A 23,780-nucleotide genomic window follows, 5' to 3' on the forward strand; every position below is an offset into this window, starting at 1 on the left:
AACCAATGAATGATTATAAAAGATGTAAAGGCTGATTTTGTAGCCACTTTTTGTACAGAGAAATCCTTTGGCAGGTTGAACAGCATTGTCAGGTTCTTTGAGAACTAGTCATCATGGAGGAGGCTTCTAGGTCAATTCCAACCTGATTCCACCAAGTGCTATGTCCAACAATCATTACAATGTCTTTTTAATTTGATATGTAGGTGTTGTCTCATTCCAATGTACCTAATTATAGAGTCACCCTCTGCCCATCTACCCACTCTGGTGAGGAAGTCCAAAACTTGCCTAGAGCCCCAGGACTCCCCAGAGGCCCACTTTTACAATGATTTGTCCTGACTCCTTCTAACGTCCCACTTTCTGTGACTTCTCTCCATCCCATTATGTTTTTGCAAGAGCATTTAACATTTCTTATTTTTCTGTGCCACATCAGGAATATATACTGAGGGAGGGTTCAAATGTAAATGTGCTGTACAAAGTTCTGTTCCATTCTCACACCAGAGTCAGTCAAATGGACAGAGAAACACATGACAGAACAGCTTGCTATTTGGCTTTCAAGCTTTTGGAATACACTGCGAGGATTTTAAAACGTGATATTACAATCTAGCAGACCCACAAACCATGAACCAAAGTTAAGAATTTTCTTGACGGTCCTAGTTTATAATCTGAACTAATGTGGATCAATAAATCTGTTGTCTGTCCTCGGATATATTGGAATTTAACAAATACAATTCATCAGCTACCACTTAGTTCAAATAATGACCATCCTCGTCTGAATAATGCGTTCGTCCTTTAACTGATCTTTCTCCTCGCATTTGTTTGTCTTTTTGTTTGTTTGTTTGTTGTTTGGGGTTTTTTGCAAGTGACAAAAACAAATACAAATCAAAGTGGCCAGAGAACTCTCTTTGAAGGATGAATTTTCTTGTTTTATTCTTTATATTAGCTTCTCACTGCACTTATAAGAAATGAAAATACCCAACAGTTTGTCAGTGGAGTTCAGGAGTCTCTCCAACAACATAAGCTATTACCACTGGAATTGATTGCATTCCAATATCTGAAGGTAAGATCCTATTGCTGACAAAGCCAGCACTAGTAAAATGCAGAGAACAAGTGACTTTGAGCTGCTTGGCCCCATGGGATATATACACAAACCCTACCTATACTACAGGTAAAGGAATATACTGGGAGAGATAGCTTGGGCCAAGGCTCTAGGCAAGACTTGGGAGAAAGACTATAAGAACCAGAAGTCCAGGAAATCTGCTGTGAGATAATGTCTTTCATAGATGTTAAGAAACCTACACCCATAAAATATCAACATTATGGTTGTCTAAAAAGACATGAAAAAAATGATATCACCATTTTACATGCCAGTGAGAAGTGAGAACAATTACAAGGTCCTAGTCCTGGATGGAGAACCACGGGTAATTAATGGCTACTGAAAGAAAAATCACTCTTCTCCATGAATGAGCCCCTGAAAGGTTATCCAAACCCAGGTGGCTAACCAAAACATATACAGACTTATGAGGAGCACTAATTGAATTCAGCAGATGGTAATTATAAATAAATATGAAAACCAATAATTAATAAGAAAGCATAAATTTGAAAAATAGTGAAGGACTTAGAGGAGTTGGAAGGATAGAGGGTGAAATTATATGAATACAGTACTTACATATAAAATTCTCAAAAAAGTTTTATTTTTATAAAAAAAATAGTACCTTTGCAAGGAGTTATTGTTAAAATCATATGAATTAAAGCTCGCTTGAAACAGTGGCACATTGTGTATATATTATCACCATTGATATTGTTCTTCTTGGTAACAGACTAGTTGTCCTCCCCTACATCAAATGTTTCTACCTATGTTCAACTCTGCCCCATCCACTTTCATCTTTCTTCTTCTGGGAGGGTCTTACTGGGAAATGTGAGTAAGTACTGGTGATCATGTGTGCATTCATTAACACACACACACAAGTCAACACTAGGTGTCTTCCATGGTTAACACCCACCATATTTGAAAACAGGGTCTCCCACCACACCTGAAGCTTGACAGTTACTTAGGCAGTAAACCCCAGGAACCTGCCTGTGTCTGCCTTGCCAGCACTGGCCTTAAAATTGTGACTGCTACACCCAAATTTCATGTTTATGCTGGAGAATGAACTCAGGTCTTCAGGTTTGTACGGCAAGCACTTTACCACCTGATCTTCTCAGCTCTTTACTATTGACCTGGGCCTGGTGAGGATGGTTTTTTATTTCATAATTTTGTCTTGTTTGTTGTTGTGTTAAGGTCAATGTTCATTCCACAAGGAGAATTCGTTTGCTCTTTCTTCGCCACTACCTTCCTTGTAGAAGACAGGAGAGAGAGAGAGAGAGAGAGAGAGAGAGAGAGAGAGAGAGACCAGAGAACAACTCTAGGTATCATTCCCCAGGATCCATCTGACTTGTTTGTGACTCATTTTGAGCAAGCCAAGTATACTAGAATGACTGACCAATGAGCTCCAGGAATCCACCTGTCTCTACCCATCTCTACTTCTCAATGTTGGGCTCATAAGGGCCAGTCACCACACACAGATTGTTTTTTCTTTAGTGTGGATTCTCAGAATCAAATTCAGGTCATCTGGCTTACACAGCAAGCATTTTACTGACTGAGCTGTTTCCCCAGCACCATTCATGCGCCTTTATCAGGATTTGACAATACTAATTGACTTATCTAATTTTCTCATAATGATTAAAACCTCAATCAGATCTTTTCTGGATGTCAGACAGATCCAAGGTTTTCTCAGAGCTTCTGATGAAAGGACAAAGGAAACATTAGTTCAGGAGCAGACTGGGTAAGGTCAAGTCAGAAGCTGAAGCCAGGGTATCAAAGGAGTCAAGGTTGCCATTTCTAGGAATCCAACTCTTCCCCCTGGGCTATGGTTATCTTTACTAATGCAGCTCTGTGTTAGGTATCCTGTGTTCTCTTTACCAATATTGTCTGATTTGGCTTTCTGCTGGTCTTGACCATTTTCCCTCTGCAAATAGTATATAAGAACCTTTGTTTCTTAATAAACTTTCTTGCATTTGCATTCAACTTATGCACGGCCTCCTGGTCTGGCTATTTGCCTTCTGTGTCATCTCATCTCCAATTCTACCCCCTTGCCTTTCAGCATCCTTATTACTGCAGATTTGGGTAATACCTTAATAGTCCTATTTTTTTCATTTTATTTATGTTAAGATAATCATGAATCTTATGAGGATATTAAAAGATATATTACCTTCTCACTAAATGTATGTTTCAAAGTACAAATATTTCTCCAAAACCCCCAATATAGATAGTTGTAAGGCCACCATGTCTCTCACCTCCCTTTGGAAGTTTCTGGTCCAGGGATGAGCTCACTCTTCACAGTTCCTGGAAACCATAAAATAGAAAACCTGGCAGAGAAGGAGACAGGGTTCAGTGAGCTGAAATAGCACAGGCAATGAATCCTATTCTATCTCAGTGTCTAGACCAGTAATTAGGTTAGGATCCACAAAATTGTGGTTAGGAGGAAGTATTTCCAAAGTATTTGAAAACTTAATTTATATTCTAAAGGCCTTTAATTGCATGTGACCCTTGATACTATGGAAGGATTCCACAGCCTTTCCAAATAGCATATTGGACCAGCAGTTGTTGATGAAACCTGGAAGTTATCAAGAAAGAGCATGTCCCCTTATCAAGAGGTATGCCTCTCCAGACCTCAGCATCACTTTGACACTTGCTTCTTCAAGCTCAGGTTAAACTTATCACATTACATACTGCTTGACCAAATTTAAAACATAGCGAAACTGTTTATGTGTTCACAGACATCAAAATAAAGGCATAATAATTATATGCATGTCTGTGTAGCAACTTCCCCAACATTCACCTTTTCACTTTAGTGATGTTCAATAAGGTTTTTGACTGTGAATGATTATCAACTCTCAATTTGAATAGGAAAAATGTAAATATTAAAATTAATACCAAATTCAATCCCACATTGTAATACTCTGTTGCCTTTAATGCTAGAATCTAAAAGTTCAGTGAGTCCATGTACTGAAATCTATGTTTCTAGTTCTTGTAGCAGTGAATTAGTTAATCTGCTTTAGGTTCCCAGTGTACCCACCCAAGAACTCCAGATTTGAGAATGAAAGATACACACATGCCAGCCAATTTTGTTATGCCTTGACTAGTTCAATGGTTGGGTACTTCTAAACCTTCCCGCACCTAGCACCAAGCATACACTCCCTTCTGGTATTCCTGAGTTAACTATTTTAAAATTTATATTTAATCTCTGCTACCCCATACACAGTCTAGAGAGTGACACCCTAGGGCCATTTTCCTGAATTCGTACATGGCTTCAGACCTTTAAGTTTGCTCTCTGTTCTTCACCATCATGGCGATTCTCTTCTTTTCACTCTCCCCTCAGTCCCCTGCTCATGCAATCTAAAAGTTCCGCCTCCGTCTCCCTGCCCAGCCATTGGCTGTATGGCAATTCTTTACACCAATCATAGCCAGCTCAGGTCAGAAACCCTCAAGTCTGGAAGCACAGCTTTTGAGAGCTGAATTAAGACAAAGCATTAGAACAACATATAACAAGGACACATGCAGCTTCATTTATAATAGCCAGAAGCAGGAAAACCCAGATGTCCTTCAACAGATGAATGGATACAGAAAATGTGGTACATTTATACAATGGAGTACTACTCAGCTATTAAAATCAATGACTTCATGAAACAAATAGATGGATCTAGAAAATATCCTCCTAAGTGACATAACCCTCACTGATAAGTGGATATTAGTCCAAAAGTTTGGAATGCCTGAGATAAAATTCACAGATCATATAAAGGTCAAGAAGAAGGAAGACCAAAATATGGATGTATCAGTCCTTAGAAGGGGGAACAAAATACTCACGGGAGGAAATACAGGAACAAAAGGTGGAACAGAGACTGAAGAAAAGGCCATCCTGAGACTGTCCCACCTTGGGGTCCATCCCAAATGCAGTCACCAAACCCAGTCACTATTGCTGATGCCAAGAACTACTTGCTGACAGGAGCCTGATATGAATGTCTCCTGAGAGGCTCTGGCAGAGCCTTACCGATACAGATTAAGATGCTTGCAGCTAACCATTAGACTGAGAACACGGTTCCCATTGGAGGAGTTAGAGAAAGGATTGAAGGAGCTGAAGAGGTTTGCACCCCATAAGAATAACAATACCAACCAACCAGAAACCCTAGAGCTCAGGGGACTAAACCACTAACCAAAGAGTACACATGGGGGGACCTATGGCTCCGGCTGCATAAGTAGCAGAGGATGCCATTGTCTGGCATCAATAGGAGGAGAAGCCCTTGGTCCTCTGAAGGCTCATTTCCCCAGTTTAGGGGAATACCAGGCCATTGAGGTGGGAGTGCGTGGATGGGAGGGAGAGAATCTTCATAGAAGCAGGGGAGAGGGATGGGAGATGGGAGAACCAGGAAGGGAATAACATTTGAAATGTAAATAAATAAACTATCCAATAAAAAAAGAAAAGAAAGAATATATATGATCAGGAAGTTGTAATTTAAGCTTCCTCAGCTGATAATGAATATTATTAATGTATTAAATAATATCATATGTCCTGCTAGAAAATAATTCTTCTTTATGTATACCTGTGCATGTGTGTAGTGTGTGTGTGTGTGTGTGTGTGTGTGTGTGTGTGTGTTGCTCATATGTGTGTATGTGCACATCTGAAAGCATGGTACAGAGCTAGAGGGGTCCACTGAGTGTCCTGCTGGATCTCTCTTGACCTCTTTCCTTGAGACAGAGTCTTTCAGTGAACCTGGAATTAAACTGGTGGCTATCAATTTCCATGTAACATTCTGCTTCTGCTTTCCTCCACCCTAGCATTACATGCATGTGTGACCATATCTAGCTTATATGTGGGTGCCAGGATCTGAACTCAGACCCTTATGTTTACTCAGCAAGTACTCTTGAACACTGAGCCATCTCTCCAGCACCACAAACATTCTTTTTTACCCTGATTCTACTGATGAGAAATCTCATGCTCATTGTTCCAATTTCCCCAGGTTATTCTCATAGTAACTGAGAAACAAAATGTATCCCTACTGTCTGTGGGTGCCACCATCTTATGTAACAGAGTCACACAGGGCTGTAGTTATCTTGATGTGTTCCTTTATCTCTGCTGGATTAAGACAGAACTTTCAATTTTAGCCATTCCAGTGGGTGTGAAAGTGTCACACAATGTGATTTTAATTTACATTTGTTATTCTCTTTATAGTTATAAATTTTGCTTTTTTTGTATTCCGTAACCCCCAAATGCATAGCTACTGTTTTTGTCTTTAACATCTTCTATCCTTGGAAGCGCATGAAACCATGAAATGACTTTCAGGTTCATCTTCATGTTAACTACTTTTAGAAGTCTATATTTATTTCTTTACAGAACTAAGTTTCCATCTGGTATCTTTATGACATGAATATCTTTATGACATGAATCCATTTCAATGTTTCTAGATAATGGAAATACCCTTTAAAAATTATACTGCAACTCTTTTTAAAAAAAATGTTTCAAAATTCTCCATATTCCCTCTTAATTTGGGGAAGATATTTTCCATGCTTGTATCTAAAGATTTTCCCCAAGGTTATAATGAGTTGCCGCCCTTGTTTTCTGGCTTGCCCGTCTTCTTGCACGCAGTCCTCTCTTGGCTTTATGTGTACTCATCTACAGTATTTTTAACTCCTCTCTCTCTTTCTCTCTCTCAAGAGTTTTCTTTATTACTGCTCAGGAAATTGATACTCTTGCCTTTGTATTGCTTATGTTTGGGACTCACCTAGCCTTCATATCAGTAGATTCATCCCTTTCATCAAATTTAAAAGTCATTTGTTAAAGTAACTCCTACCACGTCTTCTCAAGTGCCAAGTGCATCTTTATGAGGCTTATTTTTTTCAATGTCTCCCCAGAAGGTGATGCATTTCTGGCCATTCATTGTACCATTGTTTTTCTCTGTCCTTTTTACTTGAGAGGTGGGGAGGGGCATTGCAGGAGTCTTAGCTCATGGCCCTGGACACACTTTACCTCTGAGTTCCACTCCAACCCTATCCTGATTATTTCTGTCTGTTTCTATGCATGTAAGAAATATTTTCTTCATAGGATAAATCACATTTTCTTCCTTTTTCATAATCCAGGTGTTTGAAGATCGCATATTTGACTGTGAACATTTCATGATATAGAGTGCCAGATTTTTTTATCTTATCTGTGTGAATGAATTTTTTTAGGAGGACAGGGGGGTGTATTCCTGGGTAGGGAGGTGGTATGTTAACACATATGTACACATACATGCAGAGGTCAAAGCTTAATGTTGAGCGTCTTTCTCATTCTCTACCTCATATTTTTAATATTTTTATTCTTTGAATTCTAGGAAATGTATTCATGGTATATAGTAATTGTCTCCTACCTGGAGTTATTTTGGACCCTATGTATGTACAGATTCACACTCAGCTAAAGAAAGAGTCAAAAGTATTTCATCCACAGGTGTCCAGAATTTTCTCTGTTGGTAGCATCATTTCAATGTTCATAATATGTTATGGATGAAAAGAAATTATTCATGAGTTCCCTTGATTTGGATTACAGAATAGAAATTACCTCCAGCAAGTCAGTTGAAGCAGCCACAGACAAAACTCAGTCTTTTGTTGTTGTTGTTGTTGTTTTTGTTGTTGTTTTTCAAAGATCACTGTCCTAAATTAATGTTCAAATCGCCAGCAAGATATCCAATGGGTAAAGGCACTTACTGTATACACTGAGATGGATTCCTGGAATTTACATGTTGAAAAGAGAACCAGCTACTAACAGTTTCCTCCAATCTCTACATATACCATGCCAAAAGCACCTCTCTCTCTCTCTCTCTCTCTCTCTCTCTCTCTCTCTCTCTCTCTCTCTCTCTCTCTCACACACACACACACACACACACACACACACACACACACACACACACACACACACACACACATACCACATGCACACAGGCACACAATTAGACAGACAGACAGAATAGGGAAATATCCTCTATGGTAAAATCTGGCATCATTCTTGATATCATTCTGTATCAAGTGTGCATGGTAGGAATTCTGTGAGATAAAACAACATCTTAAATTTTCTATGCCTGAACATTTCACCTACTGGTAGGATGGAAATAACTTCTTCACAGTTGTGCTGAAAGTACTAGTTAGTATGTGGCACAGTCTTAGAAGATCAGAGTGATGTAGGGACACAGCATCATTGCTGCTGATATTCAGCCTACATACACCCAGCCCCCTTCACCTGCTTTTCAGAGTGATTCCTTTTCTCATGATACGTAGAAAGGACTCTAAAATTGGCCTTCTCATTACCATTCAGAGAAGAAAATGTAGCAACAATGGATATAATTTTTATATTTTTTTATATTTTTTTTATATTTTTACAAAGAGAATTTGAGTTTTTGATAACTGAACATGTTTGGGAAAAAATAGTATATTTCTTCTAATAGTATATTTCTTCACTGCTTACCAAATCCTTTTGCATATGTATATATTTTAAAAACTTTTATATAAGCAGGCTTTCATGGAACTCTTTGTGGGGCTTATTGGCCCTTAGTGTTTATTACCCCCCCATTCTCTCTCTTAGCCCCATCTTCCCTCACCAGCTGTATTTAATTTTTTTTGTTCCAGTCTGCTCTCTATGTCTGCATAACTACATATTCGATTTCTTCTTTCTTGGGAGATTGCTCCCTCACACCCATCCTTTATTCTATACCTAACCTCCATGGTCATACAGATTATAGCACGCCTATCAAGGGTATAAGGGATAGCATGTCATATTTATCTGTTAGGGTCTCGGTTACTTTACAGCGATGATTTTTTTTCCTAGTTCCATCTACAAGAGTTAGGGACCTACTCATTCTAACAGTCAGGAGTCTCATAAAAAATTGTACATAGATATTGTTTAAATTTGAGTTTTTCAAGGAATATCTTATTTTCTCCATCTATAGTGATTGAAAATTTCTTTCTGGGTATAGTAGTCCACAAGACATCTGTCCAGGCCCTTCTGGCTTTTAGAGTCTCCATTGAGAAGTCAGGTATAATTCTAATAGGGTTGCCCTTGGGCATTATTTGGCATTTTTTCATTGGAACTTCTAATATTATTTTCTTTTTTTCTTTATGTTTAATGTTGTAATTTTTACATGGTACATGAACATTGTATTCAGTCCAAATCTATTTCATGTTCTGTATGCTTATTGTACCTTCATGGGCATTTCCTTCTTTAGGTTAAGTAAATTTTCTTCTATGATATTGTTGAAAGCATTTTCTGAGCCTTGATCAGAGTTTCTTTTTCCTTCTTCTATACCAATTGTTCTTTGGTTTGATCTTTTCATGGTGTCTCAGAATTCCTGGATACTTTGTGTCAGGAACGTTTTATATTTGACATTTTATTTGACTGATATATCTATTTCTTCTATTTTACCTTTAACACCTGAGAGTCTCTCTTCCATCCCTTGTAGTCTGCTAAAGCTTGTCACTATAGTTACTGTATGAACTGCTATATTTTTTTCACTTCCAGAATTCTCTCAATTTATGTTTTCTTTATTGATTCTATTTCCAATTTCAGGTCTTGAATGGATTTCTTAATCTTTTTGTTTGTGTTCCCCTGGATTTTTTAAAGAATTTATTAATTTCCTCTTTAAGCACCTCTATCATATTCATAAAGGTTGTTTTAAGGTCTTTTTCTTCTCCTCCAACTACATGCACTGGCAAGAGAAGGCTGACACTGGTGCTCTGCTGCAGCACCAGGAACAAGACTAAAGGTTTGAGTCTGGGGAAACAGAGACAAAAGAAGGTCTGAAGGCAGCTTACCTGGATTTTTGGCAAGTATTGATATTTTTTTCTCTTTCTAGAACCTGCTTCCACACAGAATCTTCATAGTTTCATGAGGTCTCATTGTTAATCCTTGTTCTTACTCTCTGTGCTATTAGTATCCTGTTCAGAAAGTCTTTTCCTTAACCACTGAGTTCAAGACTATTGCCCACTTTCTCTTCTAGTATATTCAGTGTATCTGGCCTTATAATGAGTTAATTGATCTGCTTGGGGTTGAGTTTTGTTCAATGTGAAAAATATAGATCTATTTTCAGTCTTCTCCATGCAGACATCTGGTCTAACCAGCACCATTTATTGAAAACACTATTGTTTGTTTGTTGAGTATATATTTTTCTCTTCTGTTTTTTAATCAAAGTCAGGTATCCATGGAAGTGTCGACCTATGTCTGAGTCTTGAATTAATGTCCATTGATCAGCATATCTGTGGTTTCCAGATACCATGCTTTTTCTATTACTATAGCGCTCTAGTGCAGTTTGAGATCACAGATAGGGATGTCTTCAATAGTTCTTTTATTCTTCAGGATTAGCGAAGATATTATAAGACTTGAGAAGCCCCTGAGCCCTATGTTTGTGATGTCCCACTCACAGAGACACAGAGACAGGGAGGTCAATGCAATAAGCAAGAGGTTTATTGATCCAGTGCATTGGGGTCATTCCGCAATCCAGGCAGAGGCGACCCCAAAGAACAAAGACACATACTTTTTATACTTTTTCAGGGTATAGGCTTTAGGTTACAGCATGAGTTGGTTATTTCTCATTGGCAGGGCTTATTACCTTTTGAATTCATTGACAGCTGCCTATTGTCCTTTGAATTCATTGGATGGCCTTGTTGGGGAGACATCTCTGGTATGCAGGAGTGGGGATGGAGGGTCCTGCCCTTACTGTGGTTGGGACATTGCCTGAATAGGGTGTTTACTTAGCAAATTCTTGTGAAACTCCCTGGCCTCAAGCTTATTGGGAAGTCCCAGTCACCTGATGTTTTCTAAGATAGTTTTGTCAGCTTGGTTTCCATATTCCACAATATCCTAAAGTGATTGTCTGTGTGTGTGTGTGTGTGTGTGTGTGTGTGTGTGTGTGTGTGTGTGTTCATAAAAGGCTGAAAATTGCCTTTAATTTCTGTGAAGAACTGTGTTATAATTTTGATGGGGATTGTATTGACTCTGTAGACTGTTTTGGTGGCGTAGTTATTTTTATAGTAATCTTAACTAATGTGTGAGCAGGGGCATTCTCTCCATCTCCTGACAAAGCCTTCCTTGAAATTCATTTCCCATAGATTAATCATATTTTAAGTTTGTACCATGAAGGATTCTGGAAGATTCAGTATCCTCATATGGGGAGAAAACTCCAGTTCATGGTCCCTGTGCATTTCAAATGAATCATTTGCCTATGGATTCTCTTTGTTGCATATGACAAAAAAACGTGTTTTAATTCCTCTGTGTGTGTGTGTGAGTGTGTGTGTGTGTTTGTGTGTGTAAGAGAGAGAGAGACAGAGACAGAGAGACAGAGAGAGGCAGAGAGACAGAGAGAAAGACAGAGAAAGAGAGACTAAAAAGACCTAAGATGGTGTTTGATGATATAAGGGCCAGAAATTTTGTCTCAAGCTGTGACTCTGTATTGTAGATTCTGGTAATGAATTCATTTATCAAAAAATTTAAAATTCTCATTATTCCTGAAGTCTGAGTTATACCACTGCCCCAACAATGTTAAAGCTAAAAATCAGAGCAGCATTGGTTCAACATTTTGTTCTCTGGCATTTGGCCAAATGTCAAGGCCATCAAAAGCTCATAACATATGTGTTGCTTTTCATTTCTCCACACAGTCTTCACTAACAATGAAAAATTTAGAGGATTATTCTTTTCTTGTTCCTATTTATGTTGAAATCTCAGCTCCTTTCAGGCAGCAGGACTCTAAGTCTACTGCAAATGCTGACTGACTCCAAATTTTGCTTGCATATATTTTTCATTTCCTTGTTTGACAAACATGCAATAATCACAGCATAAGCATATTCTTCAGTATAACCACAAAACAGCACTGTTGGCCAGAAAGGTTTCCTCTGTCATTAAAGATGGGTGGGAAGAGTAGCATATAAATAAAGGAGATTGAAAATTCTGTTAAAAATAAGAATCACTTTTCATTTCCCGAAGGCAAGTAATGCATTTGCCTCTTGGACTCTTGCAATCAATTGATTGGCACAACAATAAAAGAAAATATTGATTGTTCAAAAGAAAAGTAATTTGACAAAATTTATGAGCATGGAAAAATAGAATGAATCAATGGACGGAATGCAGACACATCATGGGAAAGTGAAGAGCAAGGAGAGGAAATGCATTCTCCTTTTTTATGTTTTAATATTTGTAAATGGATTTAATTGTCCCTAATATCAATTCTAGTTTTTAAGGTTTATATTTTGAAATTTTCATATGTGAATATTATATTACATTATTCCCACCCCTCCCTGTCCTGCTTCCAACTCCTCCAGCACCTCCCCCTCAAATTCATGATCTTTTCTTGGCTGTAACACAGGGGAAATGACTTTTCAACGTGTCAAACATCTCAATAGGTTATACAATCCTAAGCACATACAAGGAACAACAGTAAATGGACTCAGGTGTGTGTGTGTGTGTGTGTGTGTGTGTGTGTGTGTGTGTGTGTGTGTGATATGTGTATACATAAGTAACATTGATAAATCATAAGAGGTTAGGAATTTTCAACTTTTACAGCATTTCAATATCCTATCCCAACTCATTTAGAACTTGTTTTGTGGACCTAAAAGGAGGGATTCAATAGGTAAAGAAACACTTGAACCAACAAGACAGAAAAATGCCTAAACCAAGCTGGATAGGAATGTAAGTGATGGGTGTAGCTTCCCTTTCAGAACTTGAAAACAGCGGGGCCTCTTTCTTTGTGGCTTTTCATTTTGCTGCTGGAGGCAAATGACATGGTGGGGGAAAGGAGCAGGACCCAAAATGAAAGGTTACACTCTCTACATTAATAAAGGAAAAGTCAGCTGCTAGCCAAGAAAAACTTCTCAGGGCTGGGAAGGGAGGGGAAATCCTCTCTGGTTTGGACCACTGATATGACCTCATCCTAAACCAAGATGTTTGCTGTAGCAGCTAGATAGGTTTTTTCTTACTGCTTTTGAGATAAACAGGTGACAGGCAGGAAGCATCAACCACAGCATGAACCTCCAAAGCAACAAAGCAAAATAAATATCTATACAGAATAGGCGGTCTGCCCTTATACTAGAATTTCAGTTAACTATATACATTAGAAATCCAGAATATGAGGGCCTAGACAAAGACAGCTAGTATTTCCTTACATATAAAGACATTTATAGTTAGATATGAAAATAGCACTGCTGCGTAAGGAAGTCATCAGAGGCCACAGTACTTTGTTTCTACCACTGTGACATCTTGGCCTGAGATTGCCATAAGATTTCTCACATGCCAACAGCAAGGCATTTCAAACAGAAGGAGGAAGACGTTCAAGACCAAAAGGCACATTTCCTTTAGTTCACTGGTTCTAAACCTTCCTAATGCCATAACACTTTAATACATTTCCTCATGACCCCGACGCATCAAATTGGTTTTATTGCTACTTCATAACTGTAATTTTGCTACTGTTATGAATCATAATGTCAATAGTCTTAGAGACAGAGGTTTGCCAAAGGGGTCATGACTCACAGGCTGAGAATTGCTATTTTAATATAACAGAAACAAGATCCTTTCTGAAAGTTGTTCTAATAAACCCACCTACAGAGTATTAGCAAGGAGTTGCATAGCTGTGCTGAGCTATAAATGCCACAAAAGACAAACTCTCAGGACAAGTGTACTTATCATAATTGCCTGTTCTCTTATGTATTACTCTGTCACAGAACTTTTAAAATTTTGAATTATATCATACATACCTCATTAGGTATGCAAATATTATATGCATGTATGAAACATGATGATAAGACCCATATGTATTATGATGTAAAGTATAATATTTTTAAAATACACATATATGATATAGGCATATTCTCATGAAATCAATTACCCTAAATAAATTGAAGTATATTTAAATTCATAATATTTATTAAATTTTGTTTGCAAAGTGTTTTAATAATATTAATAACACTAGAAAAGGGCTGTATTTTTAACTCTGCAAAATTAAGAAGTATGAACTAAGTAGGGACAGAGAAACACTGACATGTAACTAGTAGTTTGAACCATGCAGAAAAGACCAGGCAATGAAAAGTGCATGGTCTTTAAAACCTTTCACAAGACTTATCTATGATTGCATGAGGCATGTCAATCAAACATAGTGTTGAACCTTCAGTGATAAACATGCTTCTAAAATTCGAGTTTCACTTGAGCATGATAGAGTCTTAAAGTGCAGTACTCAGGAGGTTGAGATAGGCTGATTACAAGTTTGAGTTCAACCTGGACTATATTCATTCTTTAAAACAAGCATGTACATACATACATACATACATACATACATACATACATACATACATACATACATACAGGATATCAAGGGCTAGCAAGGTTATGGAAAAATGGAGCCTTTGTGTACAATTGCTGGGGATGTACAATGGTAAATGTTGTTGAAAGCTGTCTTAGAATTGGAAATAGATCCTGCTGTGGTAAAGATATATATATTTCAAGTACACTACTCCAACAGGTTTTCTACTAATGAAACAGTTGTTCAGATCTGATTGCTAGATTCTGATCTCATTCCATGGAATAGAGAAAATGATTTACTTCTATGGGTTTGTATAAGCAGTGGATGCTCTAAGATAATATATTGATTTTGCAAATAGCTATATTACATGACTTGGAGTCATTCTTTCTCAGAGTCAGAAAAGCATTAGTAAGGAAGGACAATTATTTGAACATCATGGATCCTGTCAGAAGTGGATGGGCTTTCTTCAGATGTATCTCAACCAGACTATCCACAGTAGTCACAGCGGGAATCTATTCTTGACTGCTGAGTCTAAAGTGGTGGAGATACAACATGTGCTCTCTTAAAGTGGCAGTGCTTCTGAGGTATATGATCTAACAAACCACATAGCTATGCCTCAAAGAAAATATTATATATTCCAGTAATTCTGTTCCCAATGATAAGCAAAAGAATTGAAATAAGAATTCGACATTTGCCCACATCCCTAGCCCAACAGGAAACTGCATAGCGCCTCTGGACACAGGAATATAGGAGCAGTCAAGCTACAGGAGCCCCGCAGTCCAGATCTGTGCCCAGATCTGAACTGAATTGGTCAAACAGCTCCCGATACCCAAATCCCATTGTGGGGAGGGGATAGCTAGACCATCAGAGGGGCAGACACTCCTGTGAAACCAGAGGAGACTACTCTCTGCCCACATTCCCGACTCAATAGGAAAATGCCTTGTGACATCTCTGCCTCCTGGGCACAGGGACCTAGGAAAAGTAGGGACAGGACCCTTCTGGTTCTTACCCACACAGAGAGCTGAAAGTCAGCTGACCAGAATGACTATATGCAGAGAGTACATACAATGGATAGCAGAACACTCTGTTCCCATAACTGGCTGAAAGAAAACAGGTCTACAGCAGTGCTGACACACAGACCCACAGAAACAGCAAGACAAGATAACACCAGAGACAACATGATGGCGAGAGGCAAGCAAAGGAACCCAAGCAACAGAAACCAAGGCTACTTGACATCATCAAAGTCCAATTCTCCCACGAGATATCCAAACACACCAGAAAAGCAAGGTCTAGATTTAAAATCACATTTTATCATGATGATGGAAGACTTTAAGAAGGTCATAAATAATTTCCTTAAGAAAATACAAGACAACACAAGTGAATGGCTAGAAGCCCTTAAAGAGGAAACACAAAAATCCCTTAAAGAACTACTAGAAAAAACAACCAAACAGGAGAAGGAAATGAACAAAACAATCCAGGAGTTAAAAATGGAAATAGAAACAATAAAGAAAGTACAAAAGGAGAGGAACCCGGAGATAGAAAACCTAGGGAAGAGATCAGGAGTCAAAGATGTGAGCATCACTAACAGAATACAAGAGATAGAAGAGAAGAAGATATCATAGAAAACATCAAAACAACTGACAAAGATAATGAAAAATGGGAAAAGTTCCAAGCCCAAAACATACAGGAAATCCAGAACAAAATGAGAAGATCAAACCTAAAGATAATGGGTATAGAAGAGAGTGAAGACTCCACTTAAAGGACCAGTAAATATCTTCAATAAAATCATAGAAGAAGACATTCCTAACCTAAAGAAAGAGATGCCCATAAACATATAAGAAGCCTACAGAACTCCAAATAGATTGGACCAGAAAAGAAACTCCTCCTGTCGCATAATAGTCAAAACAACAAATACACAAAACAAAGAAAGAATATTAAAAGCAGTAAGGGAAAAAGACAAAGTAACTTATAAAGGCAGACCTATGAGAATTACACCAGACTTCTCACCAGAGACTATGAAAGCCAGAAGATCCTGAACAGATGTCATACAGACCCTAAGAGAACACAAATGCTGGCCCAGGATAATGTATCCAGCAAAATTATCAACTAACATTGAGGGAGAAACAAAGATATTCCATGACAAAACCAAATTTACACAATATCTTTCTACAAATCCAGCCCTACAAAGGATAATAAATGGCAAAGTCCAATATAAGGAGGAAAGCTACACCCTACAAAAAGCAAGAAACTAATCTTTTTGCAACAAAACCAAAAGAAGAAAACACACAAACATATTCACACCTCCAAATACAAAAATAACAGGAAGTAACACTCACTATCTCTCAACATCAATGGATTCAATTCCCCAATAAAAAGACACAGATTAACAGACTGAATATGTAAAGAAGACCCAACAATTTACTGCCTACAGGAAACACACCTGAGAGACAAAGACAGATACTACCTCAGCGTAAAAGGTTGGAAAAGCACTTTCCAATCAAATGGTCTGAAGAAGCAAGGTGGAGTAGCCATTCTAATATCGAATAAAATCTACTTTCAACCAAAAGTCATCAAAAAAGATAAGGAAGGATGTGTCATTTTCATCAAAGGAAAAATCTACCAAAATGAACTCTCAATTCTAAATATCTATGTTTCAAATACAAGGACACCAACATACATAAAAGAAACCTTACTAAAGCTCAAGGCACACATTGCACCTCACACAATAATAGTAAGAGATTTCAACACCCCACTCTCATCAATGGACAGATCATGGAAACAGAAATTAAACAGAGATATAGACAGACTAACAGGAGTTATGAACCAAATAGACTTAACAGATATTTATAGAACATTCCATCCTAAAACAAAAGGATATACCTTCTTCTCACCACTTCCTGATACCTTCTCCAAAATTGACCATATAATCAGTCACAAAACAGGGCGCAACAGATAAAGAAAAACAGAAATAATCCAATGCATTCTATCAGACCACCATGGACTAAAGCTGGTCGTCAATAACAACAATAAGGAAAGAACACCAACATATACATAGAAGTTGAACAATGCTCTACTAAATGATAACCTGATCAAGGAAGAAATAAAGAAAGAAATTAAAGACTTCTTAGAATTTAATAAAAATGAAGGTACCACATACCCAAACTTATGGGACACAATGAAAACTGTGCTAAGAGGAAAACTCATAACTCTGAGTGCCTGCAGAAAGAAACAGGAGAGAGCATATATCAGCAGCTTGACAGCACACCTAAAAGCTCTAGAACAAAAAGAAGCAAATACACCCAGGAGGAGTAGAAGGCAGGAAATAATCAAATTCAGGGCTGAAATCTACCAAGCAGAAACAAAAAGGACTATACAAAGAATGAACAGAACCAAAAGATGGTTCTTTCAGAAAATCAACAATATAGATAAACCCTTAACCAGAATGACAAGAGGACACAGAGAGTCTGTCCAAATTAAAAAAATCAGAAATGAAAAGAAAGACATAACAATAGAATCAGAGGAAATTCAAAAAATCATCAGATCCTACTACAAAAGTCTATATTCAACAAAACTTGAAAATCTGGTGGAAATGGACAATGTTCTAGACAAACAACAGGTACTAAAGTTAAATGAGGAATGGATAAACCATCTAAACATCCCCATAACTCCTAAAGAAATAGAAGCAGTCATTGAAAGTCTCCCAACCAAAAAGAGCCCAGGACCAGATGGGTTTTCTGTAGAATTCTATCAGACCTCCATGGAAGACCTCATACCAATACTGTACAAACTATTCCACAAAATTGAAACAGACAAAGCCATACTGAATTCGTTCTGTGAAGCCACAATTACTTTTATACCTAAACCACACAAAGACCCAACAAAGAAAGAGAACTTCAGACGAATTTCCCTTATGAATATTGACACAAAAATACTCAATAAAATTCTTGCAAACCGAATCCAAGAACATATAAAATGATCATCCATCATGATCAAGTAGGCTTCATCCCAGGTATGCAGGGATGGTTCAAGATACAGAAAACCATCAACGTAATCCACTATATAAAAACTCAAAACAGTCTCAAATGATCATTTCATTAGACGCTGAGAAAGCATTTGACAAAATTCAACACCCCTTCATGATCAAAGTCCTGGAAAGAACAGAAATTCAAGGCCCATACCTAAACATAGTAAAAGCCATATACAGCAAACCAGTAGCTAATATTAAACTAAATGGAGAGAAACTTGAAGCAATCCCACTAAAATCAGGGACTAGACAAGGCTGCCCACTCTCTCCCTACTTATTAAATATAGTTCTCAAAGTTCTAGCCAGAGCAATCAGACAACAAAAGGAGATTAAAGGGATACAGATTGGAAAGGAAGAAGTCAAAATATCACTATTTGCAGATGATATGATTGTATATTTAAGTGATCCCAAAAGTTCCACCAGAGAATTACTATAAACTACTAAACCTGATAAACAACTTCAGCAAAGTGGCTGGGTATAAAATTAACTCAAATAAATCAGTAGCCTTCCTCTACACAAAGAGAAACAAGCCAAGAAATTAGGGAAATGACACCCTTCATAATAGTCCCAAATAATATAAAGTACCTTGGTGTGACTTTAACCAAGCAAGTGAAATATCTGTATGATAAGAACTTTAAGTCCCTGAAGAAAGAAATTGAAATAGATCTCAAAAGATGGAAAGATCTCCCATGCTCATGGATTCACAGAATTAATATAGTAAAAATGGCCATTTTACCAAAAGTGATCTATAGATTCAATCCAATCCCCATCAAAATTCCAATCCAATTCCTCATAGAGTTAGACAGAACAATTTGCTAATTCATCTTGTAAAACAAAAAATCCACTATAGCTAAAACTATCCACAACAATAAAAAGACTTCCAGTGGAATAGCCATCCCTGACCTCAAGCAGTATTACAATAGTGATAAAAGCAATAGTGATAAAAAAAACTACATGGTATTGGTACAGAGACAGGCAAAGAGACCAGTGGAATAGAATTGAAGACCGAGAAATGAACCCACACACCTCTGCTCACTTGATTTTTGACAAAGGAGCCAAAACCATACAATGGAAAAAAGATAGCATTTTCAGCAAATGGTGCTGGTTCAATTGGAGGTCAGCATGTACAAGAATGCAAATTGACCCCTTCTTATTGCCCTGTACAACGCTTAAGTCCAAGTGGATCAAGGACCTCCACATCAAACCAGATACACTCAAACTAATAGAAGAAAAAAGGGGGAAGAATCTCGAACACATGGGCACTGGAGAAAATTACCTGAACAGAACGCCAATGGCTTATGCTCTAAGATCAAGAATCGACAAATGGGTTCTCATAAAACAGCAAAGCTTCTGTAAGGCAAAGGACACTGTCATTAGGACAAAATGGCAACCAACAGATTAGAAAAGATCTTTACCAATCCTACAAATGATAGAGGGCTTGTATCCAAAATATACAAAGAACTCATGAAATTAGACTGCAGAGAGACAAACAACCCTATTAAAAAATGGGGTAGAGAGCTAAACAAAGAGTTCAACTCTGAGGAATATCGAATGGATGAGAAGCAACTAAAGAAATGTTTAACATCTTTAGTCACAACGGAAATGCAAATCAAAACAAGCCTGAGATTTCCAGCTCACACCAGTGAGAATGGCTAAGACCAAAAACTCAGGCAATAGCAGATGCTGGTGAGGATGTGGAGAAAGATGAACACTCCTCCATTGTTGGTGGAATTGAAAACTGGTACAACCACTCTGGAAATCAGTCTGGAGGTTCCTCAGAAAATTGGACATTGAACTACCTGAGGACTCAGCTATACCTCTCTTGGGCATATACCCGAAAATTTCTCTAACATATAACAAGAACACGTGCTCCACTATGTTCATAGCAGCCTTATTTATAATAGCCAGAAGCTGGAAAGAACCCAGATGCCCTTCAACAGAGGAATGGATACAGAAAAATGTGGTACATCTACACAATGGAATACTACTCAGCTATCAAAAACAATGACTTTATGAAATTCATAGGTCAATGGAATGAACTAAAAAATATCATCCTGAGTGAGGTAACCCAATCACAGAAAAACACACATGGTATGCACTCATGGATAAGTGGATATTAGCCCAAATGCTCAAATTACCCAAGATTCACAGACCACATGAAACTTAAGAAGGATGACCAAAATGTGGATTCTTCATTCCTTCTTTAAAAAGGGAACAAAAATACCCGTAGGAGGGGATAGGGAGGCAAAGTTTAGAACAGAGGCAGAAGGAACACCCATTCAGAGCCTTCTCCACATGTTGCTCATATATATACAGCCACCAAAACTAGATAAGATGGATGAAGCTAAGAAGTGCAGGCTGACAGGAACCGGATATAGTTCTCTCCTGAGAGACACAGCCAGAATATGTCAAATATAGAGGCAAATGCCAGCAGCAAACCACTGAACTGAGAATGGGACCCCAATTGGAGGAATTACAGAAAGGACTGAAAGAGCTGAAGGGGCTTGAGACCCCATAAGAACAACAATGCCAAGCAGAGCTTCTACATGGACTGATCCTAGGCTCCAACTGCGTAGGTAGCAGTGAATAGCCTAGTAGGGGCACCAGTGGAAGGGGAAGCTCTTGGTCCTGCCAAGGCTGGACCCCCGGTGTATGGTTTATTGGGGGGGGGGCAATAATGGTGGGTGGATGCGGAGGGGAACACCCATATAGAAAGGGAGGGTGAAGGCTTAGGGGTCCAATGGACTGGAAACCAGGAAAGGGAATAACATTTGAAATTTAAGTAAGAGATAAACAATTTAATAAAAATGAAAAAAAAAGAAAGTAAGAATTCAACTATCCTTGCAAGTCCACCTTCATGCAGCATTATTCTATACTGAAAGTGGATGTATATCCCAGTGGATGAGAGAGTATTAGATAGAAAATAGATAGATAGATAGATAGATAGATAGATAGATAGATAGATAGATAGACAGACAGACAGACAGACAGACATGATGAAAAGATACAAATTTACAGTTAGTGATGTGAGTCATTCAGGTTAAAACAAAGGGTGATTATACTTAAGTGCATTTTATATGTATATAAAATTCTCAAAAAAACTTTAAAGAACTAACATGGAATTGTATGCATTTTAGCAAAATAAATGTATTCCATGTATGTGTGTATAGTATATGTATGTTTCTATGTATGTATGTATATGTGTGTGTGATAGGATATTTATTTCCCATATATAGGAAATATATATATATATTACATATATAGAGAGAGACAACAAAGATATATACGTATATATGCAAATATATACATATGTAAGAATTAGAGGTACAAATATGAGAATCTAAATTTTAGAAAAGTTTGTTAGAGATATATCAAAGACAGAACTGAGATTGAACAATTCACATCTAAATAATGACTTACTATTTTTACTCAGAGTTATAAATAAATTTGGTATTGCTATTATTTCAGATCCCTTTTTCAGTACTAAGTCTATGAATGGGTTCTCTGATTCTGTCACTAATTCAATGTCCTTTTAAGAACAAATGTTGGTCAATAATTAAAGATATTTATACGATCACTTCCTTTGGGGGTTATTAATTATCTGATCTTGAAGCACACACTATCAGAGACCAAGCAGTGTCCATTAAAAACTTCTCAAAAGAAAAAATTCTGAGAAATGACCTTGAAAAATTCAAGGTTCAGCTACCACTCTATCAAAACTACTATGAGATCACAGAAATGGCTGAGACCAAGAAAAACGAGTGGCTCTGTTGACGTGGAGTTTCATGATGAGGTAGTGAGTTTTGGGGAACCAGGTTAAAATCTTGAGTAAAAGAATATGAAAAAGGGTATTTTTGCAAAAGCAACAAAACCATAGTACTTTAACAAATTAAAAAAGTGCAAAATGTCTTTTTGAAAAAAATGCTATTATTTTATTACTCAATAGGAGAAAATATTACAATGTTTTAAAAGAGGATTCAAGCCACACACATTTATAATGAGAAGAGGAATGCTGCAACATAGTTACAAAATACACAACTGACAGAGTTGGACAATATTCTCAGGTGCATTGCATCAGCTCTAATTTGCATTTCTATGGACAGAACTCATTTGCATTGCTCTCATCTTCTGACAAACTCGCACCAATCCTAGTGCAATTATAAGCAGCCTAATTAAAGACAGAGGCAGATAGAACTCAAAGAGAAAAGTTGAGCAGGCCACTCATTATATTTCAAATCCTTCCACAATCTTCCCCCACAATATGTAAATAGAAACAAGTAAATTTAAAAGGGACACAGCTGGACCTTCTGAGAATACACAACAAAATATTTGAATAAAATCTCTGGAACACATAAAAATAGTATAACGAAAATTCAAAGACTAATCAGGGGCTATTTAAAATAGAGAACTGAGTTGATGAATAAATATACAATACATATACATCAATAACATGCATCATATGCACATAAACACACACATATACATACACACATATACATACACATACACATTCGTGTTATATAGATGAATGGGAATTGTGGCTGCTTTATTCCCAGATATCAGTATATCTATTTTTTAAATCAGAAACCCTCTCAGTTCCTTTCTTTCTTCTAGAAATTAGGTCGCATACCCCACAGCTGATTATCCTCCTTCATGAAAGTTACATTACATATACCTGAAAAAAGCATGTCCAACTTCTCCCCGCCAACACTGTAAATTCAAAATAAATGTATGGTTCTACACAGTACCTGCTTCCTTTATGTTTCTATGTGACTACATAGGCTAAGCTGTTGAAATCACTTGATATTAAAAAAAAAAATCATGTTATCCCCTGAAAATCTTTAAAGGTCACAAATTCTCTTTGTTTGGAAGATTTCTCAGAGGAATCTAAGACAGCTTTTCTCTTAATTCTGCAGATGATGCTACTTTTCTACTCTCTCATTTTTTTCCGTTTTTTCTTTATTAACTTGAGTATTTCTTATTTACATTTCGAATGTTATTTCCTTTCCCGGTTTCCGGGCCAACATCCCCCTAGCCCCTCCCCCTCCCCTTTTATATGGGTGTTCCCCTCCCCATCCTCCCCCCATTACCGCCCTCCCCCCAACAATCACGTTCACTGGGGGTTCAGTCTTAGCAGGACCAAAGGCTTCCCCTTCCACTGGTGCTCTTACTAGGCTATTCATTGCTACCTATGAGGTTAGAGTCCAGGGTCAGTCCATGTATAGTCTTTGGGTAGTAGCTTAGTCCCTGGAAGCTCTGGTTGGTTGGCATTGTTGTTCATATGGGGTCTCGAGCCCCTTCAAGCTCTTCCAGTCCTTTCTCTGATTCCTTCAACGGAGGGTCCCGTTCTCAGTTCAGTGGTTTGCTGCTGGCATTCGCCTATGTATTTGCTGTATTCTGGCTGTGTCTCTCAGGA

Source organism: Rattus rattus, chromosome 3, assembly GCF_011064425.1.
Source record: "Rattus rattus isolate New Zealand chromosome 3, Rrattus_CSIRO_v1, whole genome shotgun sequence".
Classification (NCBI taxonomy): Eukaryota; Metazoa; Chordata; class Mammalia; order Rodentia; family Muridae; genus Rattus; species Rattus rattus.